The sequence below is a fragment of the Calliphora vicina genome, chromosome 1, assembly GCF_958450345.1.
Source record: "Calliphora vicina chromosome 1, idCalVici1.1, whole genome shotgun sequence".
Lineage (NCBI taxonomy): Eukaryota > Metazoa > Arthropoda > Insecta > Diptera > Calliphoridae > Calliphora > Calliphora vicina.
The window spans coordinates 39,482,189-39,494,998 of NC_088780.1; the positions used below are offsets into that span (position 1 = coordinate 39,482,189).

Here is a 12,810-nt window from a genome sequence, read left to right on the forward strand (position 1 = left end):
TGGATTCTATAGAGATTCAACTTTTAATAAGAATGGTGTAATATTTCAAAAATTGTATAACTTTTGTATGAAAATATTTCCTTAAAAAACCTTATGTTATGAAAACTAGATATGTACTCAAAATATTGTCTTTTAATGAAGAATAGCATTACTATTTTTATTATCAAACATACAATATCAAAATTATAACAAACAAGTTTTTAATATAAATTTCCATACAAAAGTTATAAATTTTTTTTTGTTATAGATTTCTTACTGTCATAAAGTTCAGAAAGTTCAAATTTATTTTAATTCAATGAATTAGTTTTTGTTTTTATATTTTTTCTTAAATATATTTATGAAATACATAAATAGTTTTTATTGTTGAATTTGATGTTTTTTCCCGGGATTTATATTTATTAAATCCCGAATTCAGGGATTTGTAAACCAAGTCCCCATACTCACACTACTAAATTTTGGTTACGGTCAGTGAATAATTTACCATAGCTCCCATATAAAGACCACTCTCGAAAATTACATTAGTATCTGAAATATCTATGCATTTAACATTAGCTTGTCTTTGAAAATCCACCAGTAGACTGTATCACTACAGACTAGGAGTTATTTTCTATACCTATTGACTGCACAGCATAATAAAAAAAGCTATTGAAAAAAGCTATTCTTGTGCCATCCAAAACAAAGGATTTGCAACAAAAAATTAATTAATTTTTTTTGGTATATTCTTGAAGGGGTGATTTAGTTTTGTCCGTTTAATTTTCTAACACGGCACCCATCTTGCAGACAACTTTCTTAAACCCAGCTGATCATTTAAAACCGAAACCACACTGCCATATGAAATGCCTATGGCATCAACAATTTCACGCAATTTTACTCTTCGGTCGGCCAACACGATATCGTGGATATTTCCGCATTTTCGGCTGTACAGAACTCAATTGGCCGTCCAGAACGTTCAGCGTCATTTGTACTTATGCGACTGCAACGAAAGTCAATAAAACCGTTTTTTACCATTGAAATCGATGGTGCAGAGTCCAATAGTTTTTATGGAGCTTTTCCTTGGTTTGATTGTCGGGTTTTTGTTTCGCAAAAAATAATGTTGATAGAGCACTCGAAATTCACTTTTTTCCTTTTTAGAAAAATACACGAGGTTGTATGTTTTGAACAGCTGTTAAACGCAAAGTAAATGACGAAACTTGCTCAAAATTTGACAGTAGTGAAAAGTACTTGATGGGGACAGTTGAATTTCATATAACTACGAGGGAATTTCGAAAAGTTACGGATATATTGATCCGCCCTCGTACTAACACAAAAAAACGATGTAGAAAACATCATCGCAATTCCCAAAAATTACTTCCCGGGAGTTTATCAATAATCTGTTTTTCCAAAAGTCTTCAGTGTTATGGACGATTTAATATATGGGGCATTTCATGTCAAGTGAACCAACTTTTTGAAATCGATGTCTTCCTATCGGAATGAAATTTTACCAAAAAAAATCAAAAATCGTATATTTTGAGTTACAAAACATTTATTTTGATATTTATTCCACTCGCATCCCACTAAGCGACCAAATAGGACTTAAAGGAAAACAACTAAGCTTTCTTTTTAGCAAAAAAAAAAATTTAAAAAAAAATCGAATTTGCCAAAAAAAGTCAATAATTGTATGTATTGAGTTACAAAATATTTATTTTGATAGATATCCCACTCACATCGCACTAAGCGACAAAATAGGTCTTAAAGGAAAAGACCTAAGCTTTCTTTTGAGCAAAAAATTTTTTTTTTTTAAAAAGGGCCCATATTGAAAAAAAACCCAACAAAGTTTTGATTTTGAAAAATAGTCAAAAATTGTATGTTTTGAGTTACAAAACATTTATTTTGATAGATACCGAACTCGCATCCCACTAAGCGACCAAATAGGTCTTCAAGGAAAATATCTAAGCTTTATTTTAAGAAAAAAACGGGCTCATTTTGAAAAAAAGTCAAAAAAGTTTTTGATTTTGGAAAAAAAATATTAATTTTTTTTTAAATATTTTTTTTCGAAAGATTGAAGAAAGAACTATCTAAACTATTTGGGACACATTTTGCTAACAATAATAGGTTAAAGTTACATAGATAAGAAAAAACACCTGCTTGGCCAAAATGTCAAATCGACCGATCTTGTTAAAAAATTGTGTCTGAATTATTATTCAATAGAACTAACCTTGGTGCAAATTTCATCCCGGATTTCATCGGAAGACATCGATATCAAAAGCTGGTTCACTTGACATGAAATGCCCCATATATTAGGATAATTTATGACGAATTTCGAGCGATATTTGTAAGAGATTTATGCGTATTTAAGTGTTTTTCGGAAGAGGTCCTTCTATGACCAATAATGTTCTGATTTGATAAGACGATTTCCATACATATTACAATTATTTATGTATTATTTCAACCTGCTAACGATATTTGTAAGAGATTTATGTTAATTTAAGTGAGTTTAGAAAGTGAACTATGGTCAAATATGGTTCGATCCAAACAAAATTTCGTTTTGAGATTTCTATTTACATAGAACTCACGTTTGCTGAATTTTGTTTGGATAGTGCTAATCTATAGGCATTTTTGTAACACAGAGCCATATCCGGGAAGAAATTTGTATGAGAGCTGGGATAAATCATGAACCGATTTCTGTCATTTTCTTTAGAGATACTGGGTTTAAAGTTGTATGTTCTCAAATATTAGAAAAATTGTAACAGTATTTATCGTACTAAACCCTAATGATACTTTTTAAGCTTAAAGAACATTAAGAAGACAAAATCTCATTTATCATCTAACGAAGATGATGACTGATTCTATCTATATATTCTATGATGCTTTGCTGAAACCTAGATAAAAAATCCAATGAGAAAACCTTGCGAAAACAAACAAACAACAGACCTATAGAGTCTATTTAACTTTTCTTCGTAATAATTCTACTACTTGAGTATTCTGTAGTTACAAAGTGAACGAACAAGAAAGAAACAAACAAAATTGTACTCTCAAATAAAATTGATATTAAAATAAAAATTAAAAAAAAAACAGAGAAATACAAACAAATACTATACAAATAATAGCAAAAACTACTAAATACAAAAACTACAACAACAATACAAACACTTAGTATAAAAAGTTTAACAAATACTACAACAATAACAACAACTGCTTTTGCGATACAAAACGTTTTGCCATAATAAACACGATCAGTCGAGAATTGAATGCGGAACGTGCGAGTATCTAAAACCCCACAGAAACGGATAAACGAAACGAATTTTATACATTTCTTGTTTTTAATTTTTGGATTTTGAGAGTTGAAACGGTTTAAACATTTGATATATTGAAATTTTGAAAAGTGATTTAAAACAATAACACAGAAAAATAACGAAAACTACGCATTTAAAATAAATAAAAATTTGTAACAAGGAAAAAGAAAATACTAAAACTAAAAGTTATAATTGAATAAAATTAATAACTTAAAAGCTTAAATTGTATTGAAAATTTTAATATAAATAAAAGGTGAATTTCTTATTCAAAATATTACATACATACGTAAAATAAAATATCTATAATAGATAAATAATTTAACACTTCTAATATTAATGAATAGTAGAAGCAAAAAAAAATAAGTATTTTTTTTAAATTATGAAAGATTGTGGTTTAGCTGAAGTGTGGGTGTTTCAATTTTATAAGTTTATTTTTACATACACATACTATAATATATTTCAAATTCAAAATAAAAGTTTAGTTTTTTTTCCTTTATTTGAGTTTTACACAGTAAAATTAAATTGTTTATTGCACTTTTGAATGTCATGATCATTGAAAACAAACAATATCAGCTAAAGCGAAACAAAAAGCTCAAATTGTTTTTATATTGAAATTAATTAAGTGATAAATAATCATTTGAAAATTAATCAATTAGGCGTTCAGCATTTTACAGACTCAAATAATTTGCGCAAAAAAAAATAAAAACGCAAATTGAAATACATAAATAGCTTAGAAATACACAAAGACTTGACAAAAACAGCTGTTTGCATTTGTGTGTTTTTTTTTTATTCTAGAATAAATTTGCATTACAATTTATAAACTTGTATTGAATTAAAGAAAAAATAAAAACAGCTTATATATTATTGATTATTATCATTTAGTCTGGCATATAATTGTATTTTAATCAGTTTGTTAATGCAAAAATACACTGTGTAATACAAAAATGAACCAGGGAAAAATTCCCAGTAACGTGTGGTAAAATTTTGTTGGAAACTTTGGCCATTATAATAGGGTTGTATGATTGTAAGATTTGTACACCTTCAATGCCAAATCGTCAAAACTAGCTAATTTTTAATGTCTTCATTTTACCAATATAAAAAAGTCACAAAAAATTAAATCTGTTTTGGCTTCTTTAAAGTCCTAAATAAAGCAGCAGACTTTAGAGGATTTATTTTAATTTATTTAAATGATTTTGCATTAATTGGTCGTTACGCCTGTACTTGATTAATGCACACAAATTCGTAGTAGCAGGCGCGGATCCAGATCAACTATTTGGTGGTGGGGGGGGCTTTGTTTAATAATCAAAATTTGTTCTACATTTTTCTTTTTTTCTTCTTTTTTATATGAAAACCAGAGACCGATAATAACGGGTTCACTTTCATTTCAATGGTAAATTCTCATTCGCAGCCATTTCGAAATTATTTTTTGTGATATATCACTGAGAGAGTGATTTATTCGAGAACATTTTAGGTTTGGGGTTGAGAGAAATAGAAAAGAAACAAACACAAATAATCTGGATGAGTGATTTATAATTTATTTTTTTCGTAAAGGTCAGCTTGTGACTTTTCTTTGTGAACATGAAAAATAAATCGCAAAAATGCATTTGATCAACGCAAATCAACGCTTAAATATATAAAATTTATCAAAAGATTAATAACAATTTAAAACAAGTAAGAAAGTATGGTCGGTCAAGCCCGACCATATAATACCCTACACTAAGTAAAAGAGCAAAAACATTTTTCTTTTAAAATTTCAATAATTTATATTTTTGAGTGATTTTCGGAAGTGGGCCTTATATGGAGGCTATGACCAATTATGGACCGATCACCATGAAATTATTTATGTCTATATCAAAGTTAACTATGTTGAATTTTGTGTGTATACCAACATTTTTAAGCGATTTATGCACATTAAAGTGATTTTCGGAAGCGGGTCTATATGGGAGCTATTACTAATTATGGACCGATCGTAACAAAATTTGGTGACATGAATTTTGTGTATATAAAACTTGTTTGGAGCGGAATTTGTGGAGATACATATATAAATTTAACATTTATGACCGATAAAGTCCAATTTCGGGAGGACATTTGTATGGGGGATAGGTGAAATAATGGACCGATTTCAGCCAGTTGCAATAGGCTTGGTCCTTGAGCCGAAAAAATAATATGTACCAAATTTCATCGAAATATCTTCAAAATTGCGACCTGTACTCTGCGCACAAGGTTCAGAAAGTAATCTAAGTCGATCGGTATACTTTAAGGTGGGTGTTAGACTAATATTTTTGGGCGTTACAAACATCTGCACAAACGCATAAAACCCTCCCCACTATGGTGGTGTAGGGTATAAAAAATTCTCATTTCTGTTACTCAGACTACTTATCATATTATTTCCATAATTTGTTAAAAATTACTAATAATATGTTATTGAATGTAAATAAAAGAGGAAGTAACAGTTATTAAGAACAAGAACAAATGAATTGTTTATCTCACACCAAACCATTAAAAAACAACAAAAACGAATAAAGGTCATACCAAATACCATTTAAATAAAAATCATTTTATAACTGTTATTTTCAGTGATTTATTTTTATCACAAAAATATAAATCACAATTTGGGTTTTCTGGTATATGGACGAGTTATTTTCGATCTCTGATGAAAACTATTCGGTTTGGGGGAATTTTTCGATTCTATCAACAGAAAGTCAGTTTATAAAGACGAATTTCAGTTGAAGCAACCTAAATTTTGTTACCCTTTCCAAAATTTTGTAGCCACAATTGTAAAATTTGGGCAATAAGGTAGAATCATTCGATGGGCTACAAATTCGATTGCTATGACGAATCTGTTTTCTCTGTGTTTGCTGTATCATTACTATTTCCTATTAATTCCATGTGAATGGGAAGTAGCCAATCCGTATGAAATTAATAATAAACAAAATTAATCTCAGAAACCGAGTTCGGAATAATACAAATATTTTACTGTCTTAAGGCCAGTAACCGTTGTTGACACGTTAGATATTTTTTCTATTTAAATGTTCTATCTCCATACCCTTACTTATAGTGGGAAAAGAGTTTGTACTATTTAAATATGACTAGCGAAAGCCTCGCTTTGGATGAGTATGAGAATAGGGCTTTAAATATTTTCATTGCTTTCATATGGGCAATTCCACGAGAATCGTTAACACGACTGAAAATACAAAAACTCTTGGAACTTTTTTTCAAGATGATTTGAGTAGAAGAAAATAATAAAATATTACTATGTGAAAGTATTTAGATCATATTACAACATTTTAAAGACAAAAACAAAAGTTTAAACTGATTATATTTAATTTTTTAATGTCTAAATTTGCGGCGAAAACTAGGCTACCAATTAGCTTGTAGTATGAAATGAATTTGACTCTGATTGTTTTTTGCTATTATCAAATTGTTTATTGAAACCGAATGTATATTTTCTATTCACTTTTTTAGTTTTTGTATACATATATTTACAGAATATATATTGTTTTATTATAAAAGAAAAATATGTCACGTACGGTATGTCACGTACGATATTAAATTGTATTTATTATAAAATCATCCAAAGATTGTTTTTATTTAAATATGACGGATTGTAAAGGAAAAATATTTGGTTTAGTGTAAGAAATTAAAATAAAACATAACGCCTCTCACGATTTGAATATTTTCGCATATTTCTACATGTACCTCAAAATGTGTTCCGTTTCATGTCACGTACGATATACACCTATTTCGCTCAATATTTTGGACAACAATATTTCGAAAGAACTTTTTATTATTTTAAAATTATTTTTAAAAAACTCTTATTTTTGCAAAATCTATTCCACTCTATAGGCGTACAAATGTCACGTAGAATGATATGGAATTGCCCATATGTTTTCTTAGTCTAAATTTCTAAATATTCTAGATAGTTCTTAAGATCGAATACATACTACATATGGGGTATTCACACGGTCTAGTATTTGGTCATATTGTAATAATGTCCTAATATATTATGATACGGTTTAAGTTAATTAAGTTTATACGGACTTTTAAGACACGTCTAGTTTACAATTGGTCAAAGTTTTTATGTTAATTTTGAATTTATTAATTTCACATGAGTCAACTATCCAACATTTATGCTGTGTTTTTCTATAGCGAACGAGTACTTTGAGTGGAAATTTAACATATGTTTTGTTATTGTAATAAAAACAAAATACATGTAAAACGTCCGCTCAAAGCACTCGTTCGCTATAGAAAAACAGCACATTATATCGTTTGAAAACCTGTTTATTGCTTGGCATTTCAAGATCACTTCACTGCTCAATCTACTCGTATGTTTGTTTTTGGATTGAATTTTCGTGAATTTATTTCTCTAAGATTAATTTTACGTCTTTAAATGGTTTCACTGGGCCTTTTTGTTACAATTGCTTACTTTTTATAACAATTGTTTTATCAAACATTTTATTAAACAAACAACATTTTTCAGTGGATTATAAACATATTTTCATTTAACAATTCGTTTCACACAATTCTCGTAATTATTCATAACAATTATTGTTGGACAGATGTAGACCATATAAACAATTGAAATTTGAGAACAAAAATAAAAAATAAAACCAACTTACATATTTATTTCAAAGTACATAAAATGCTTTAGGGTAAAAATATCATATTTAAGAAATAAAAATAAATGAGAAATTTTGCGCCAATTTGGCGAGTGTGTTAATTAATAAGTTTTTATTGCAATTTATTTATGTTCTCAAGTTTTTCATAAGGGGAAATGAGCAGAAATATGTAAAAATTTCATGGTCAATTAGTCTACACTGTAATTAATGCAAATGTGTATTTAGTAACAAATTGAAATTAATATTTAATGCTTAATTTATAGGTTTAGTAACTTGTTTAAAATTTTCAGTGTATTTTTTTCATAAGTTATTCCATTTAAGTTATATTAACTTAATATTTTAATCAAATTTGTTACAAATTGTTTGTTATAGATTACAAAAACATGAAATATTTCAGTCCCAGAGGCATAATTAATTTTTATCATTTTCATGTTTACAATTTTTTGTTAATACTACCCAAAGCTATTTGTTTGTTGATTTTGTTTGGTTTGTTATCGTTAAAAATAAATGTTTAAAAATAACTTTGGTACATGTATTAATAGTTGTTTTAAAAAATAGTTATATACTTGAAAATAAAAAAATATAAATAGATTAATTTCGAAAAATATTTTGTTGTAAAAAAAAAATAGTTCAATGTGTGTTATTTGTGCAAGATAATTAAATAAATTTGTTTAAGGGAAGCGCTGATTTTATATAAAAATACCTAATTTAACTCTTGGCCGACTTTTGAATAATCCAGACTTTGTTGGGATTCTTATTTAGATGACTTTTTATATCCTACACCACCATAGAGGGTGTAATGACCTGATGTCCGTCCGTCTGGCTGGCTGTCCATGTAAACTGTCACCTAATTTGATGATGATCAGTACATAATTAGTCATAGTTCCCATATAAGGCCCGCTTCCGAAAATTACTTTAACGAGCATAAAACTCTTAAAAATTTTGATCTTCACATAAAATTCAATATAAATATGTCTCATATAGACATAAATCACATGATCTAATTTTATGGTGATCGGTTGATAATTAGTCATAGCTCCCATATAAGGCCATCTTTTAAAAATCATTCACGAAAATAAATTATTGAAATTTTAAAAGAAAAATGATTTTGCTCATTTACCCAGGGGTATTTCCAACAACGTATATTATTTTCACCAAAATCGGCCAACAAATGACTGAGATATAAGCAAAAAACAAAGACTACCTCAATTTTTTTAAATTTGTTGGATATGGATATCAAATGAAAGGCATTTCAAAGAACTTTTCAATCACTTATATTTTTTAACCCTAATTTTAATGGTTTTGTTTATCACCAATATATTGCTTCCTCCAAAAAATGATGTGTAAATGTTCCATACATAATATTTCAAATGAATTAAAAACAGATATTGACTATTATTTGAAATGATCGCATAAAGAAATCCAATTTTGGCGTTGCTATTAACAACAACAATTTCAAGCAAAAATTTAGCCTGGTGACCTAATTAAAAATTAAAAAATAACAGAGAGACATTGATTGTTTTGAAAAGTAAATGAGGCAACATTGTTTACAATAAATACAACAACAATAGGACCAAAGAAAGAAGATACGATCAAAACAAAATTAAGCTAAGAAATTTTACACAGAAATTGTTTATATTATATTTTATAATAGAAATAAAATGAATAATTCACTAAAAGGAAATGCTAAAATTTTAGCAAAATATTAATGAATAATGCACGCAAATCTAACAACTGTTTGTTCAAAATAGTATAACACACTCACAAAAAAAGATGAGTTCATCATATGCATATGTATGTATGAACGTCAAGTAAACAAATAAATTTTAACAAAAATAAAAAAATATCACTTGCATTTGACATTGAATTCGTTGAAATGAACTTTTTTGGCAAGCTGTTGTACTCACTCGTATTAAATAAGTAAAACATGTTTAAATTAATGTATATTGTTTATTTATTAACAGTATTTTTGTTTATATTTTAAAAGAACAGGTTTTACTTTCGATTTTACTATTAAAAAATCGTCAGACTACATACATAATAATTTAAAAAAAAAAAATAACCAGAATTTTAACTGAATTCATCAAATGTATGTACTCACTCTCACTCATTCATTTGTTTGCGTATATATCTAGTATAAATTGTTCTTTATTTTGTGGGCGTCGCGTGCATAACCTTCATGACGTTTTTTTTAAATTTTTAAAAATAAATATTTTATTATGACTACACATTTTGCAAGGAAAACTGAAAGTTTTATTTATATTTTCTTCTATGTTTGCAAAAAAAAATATCTATGTTTTGTTTACGCTCAGAAAAACTTGTCAATTTAATCTATTGTGAACATTATCAATAAATATGGAATTAATTTAATTAATATTCTTATCCTAAAATTTAGTTAAAATTTAAAATAGAACGCATAGAGAAGTAACAATTCCATGTCATTGTACGGGACATTTGTACGAATATAGATTTTGCAATAATAAGAGTAACTGAAAAGTATTTTGGTCTTTATATTCAATTCAGAGAGAACTATGTATATAAAAACAAGTAAGAGAGCTATATTCGGCTGTGCCGAATCTTATATATACTTTAAGTACAAATTTTAAATATATATAGGTAAACTAAATTTTTTTCCAAAGTTGTTTTCTTTCCATTTTTATGTAAAAAAAAATGTTTAGATTTTTTTGTGAAAAAAAATCGGGTTAAAAAATATTTTTTTCCGATTTTGACCCATTGTATGTGCAACTTACTATAGCCTTAAATACGTCGTTGCAAAGGTCTTTGATATATCTATCATTAGATATCCATATTGTCTATATTAATAACTTAGTAATCCAGATATAGATAAAAAATAGAGGTTATACTCGTTTTTTCCTCATATCTCAGCCATTTGTGGACCGATTTTGCTGATTTTAAATAGGAAACTTCTCGAAAGCATGTCTGACAGAATTATCCCTAAGATATCTGGGGTCTTCAGAAAATTTATTTCAACAGACAGACGGACTTGGCTTAATTGACTCTGCTATCTATAAGGATCCAGAATATATGTATATACTTTTTAGGGTCGGAAAATTATATTGTAGAAATTACAAACGGAATGACAAACTTATACATATATACCCTTCTCACGAAGGTGAAGGGTATAAAAATAAGTACATTCGAAACATTGCTGTCCAATAAATCGAGCGAAATAAGGGTATATCGAACTTGACATAAAACGGAAGTAATAGTAATTAAAATTTTAAGTTCTTAAAGATGCTTAATATTAAAACTTGGAAGAATTAGAGAATATAATGACAATAATACTGGTTTTAAATTGTTTGTTTACATATATTATGATTTGAAAACGTTTTATTGATAATACAATGGAAACTTTTCCAAATATTTAACTAATTGGTCAAAATCCAAACAAAATCTTTTATTAGTATTTTATTAATATACATATATATGTATTATTTACTCATATTAGCAACAACAAAAATATAACATAACTAGCTGATCAGGTGCACTTCGCCACCCCAATTAGAAGAAGAAAATAGTACTATTAAGTCTCCCTTTGAATCTAATTGTAAATGTCTAATTTCATATTTCTGGGTCCATTATTATAGAAAAGGCTGAAGAAAGTTACCACTAAAGTCACCTTTTGTGAATTCGAATTCATTCAGAATCATGTGTGCCTAATTTTAAATTTTTAGGTTTATTATTATAAAATATTCAAAAAGTACCATTAAAAAAAAGAAATAGTACCACTGATTATCACTTTTGACCCGTCAAGCTTGAATTTTAAATTTGTATAGCATTTCCTATATTATCAACTAATTTTGTTTCTAAAACACTTAAAATTTAATAAATTATCACAATACCGAAAAAAACAGAAACCGATCGGATTTAAATTTTTTAAAACCGAAACCGCGGTTTTGAAATTCTTGGGTTGGAACCTCTAGGTCCATTATTATAGAAAATTCAAAAAAGTACCCATGAGAATAAAGAAAAAGTAGCATGAAGTATGCCCTTGAATTTTAACTCACTTAGGACCATATACGCCTAATTTCATATTTCTATGTCCATTATTACAGAAAATTCAAAAAGCACCATTAGAATATAGAAAAAGTACCAAAAAGCAACACTTGTGAATTCCCACCCACTGGGGCCCATGTAAGCTTTATTACATGTTTCATTGGTGAAGAAATTGCAAAAAGTACCATTCGAATAAAGAAATACCAAAAGTACCAAAAAGTATACTCACTCACTTAGGACCATATATGCTTAATTTCATGTTTTTAAGTCCATAGTTATAGAAAATTCAAAAAGTACCATTAGAACAATAAAAAAGTACCTATAGTTCAGTTCTCCCATTTTGGTACCTAAATATTATCCCCTATTCCTAACACTAACTTCTCTAACTTTAATGTCGATAAGTGAAATAATTTAAAATATTAAAAAAGTACCAATTGAACTTTTCCCCCTTGAACAAGTTTGAAATTTAATAATAATCCATTTTGCCAAAATTGTTTATGCTACAGACAGGTATCTAAAGATTAAAATCTGTGTTGATGTGCTCAAGAAAAAATATGTTTTAAAAAAAGTACCAAACTGTTTACCCGGATTAGGCCCAATATGCACCTTGGTACTCGAGTTCCAAATAGTTTATTTTTTTATGAATCCAGAAACCATGTTAAAAAATTTTTCAAAATTGGCTTAATAATTTCAAATAAAATGTATTTTCCGATTTGATCCCCTTTTTGGGGTAAAATTTGCGGTGGTAGAATTTTATAAAAATAAATTTCTGTATCATTGTGGGAGCTCATAATGAAATATTCGTATGTCTATGTCAAATTATAGAAAAACATATTTTATGGAAAAGTACCAAAAATAAACACAATTTTTATCCTTAAGGGTAATTTCCAAAAAGTACCAAA

At 27.8% G+C, this 12,810-nt stretch overlaps 1 protein-coding gene across 2 annotated transcripts in view; it reads left to right on the plus strand.

The window, feature by feature from the left end:
• Positions 1-12,810, plus strand: part of LOC135958616 (uncharacterized) — a 62,909-nt gene that overhangs the window by 24,943 nt on the left and 25,156 nt on the right. Inside the window, exon 1 of one of the 2 annotated variants that reach the window (XM_065509515.1) lies at positions 3,205-3,525. The exons of the other annotated variant lie outside the window; for it this stretch is intronic. The gene's annotated coding sequence lies outside the window, so the exon portion shown is untranslated. Of the gene's footprint in view, positions 1-3,204; positions 3,526-12,810 lie in introns of those variants that run through there. 2 annotated transcript variants of the gene reach the window in all.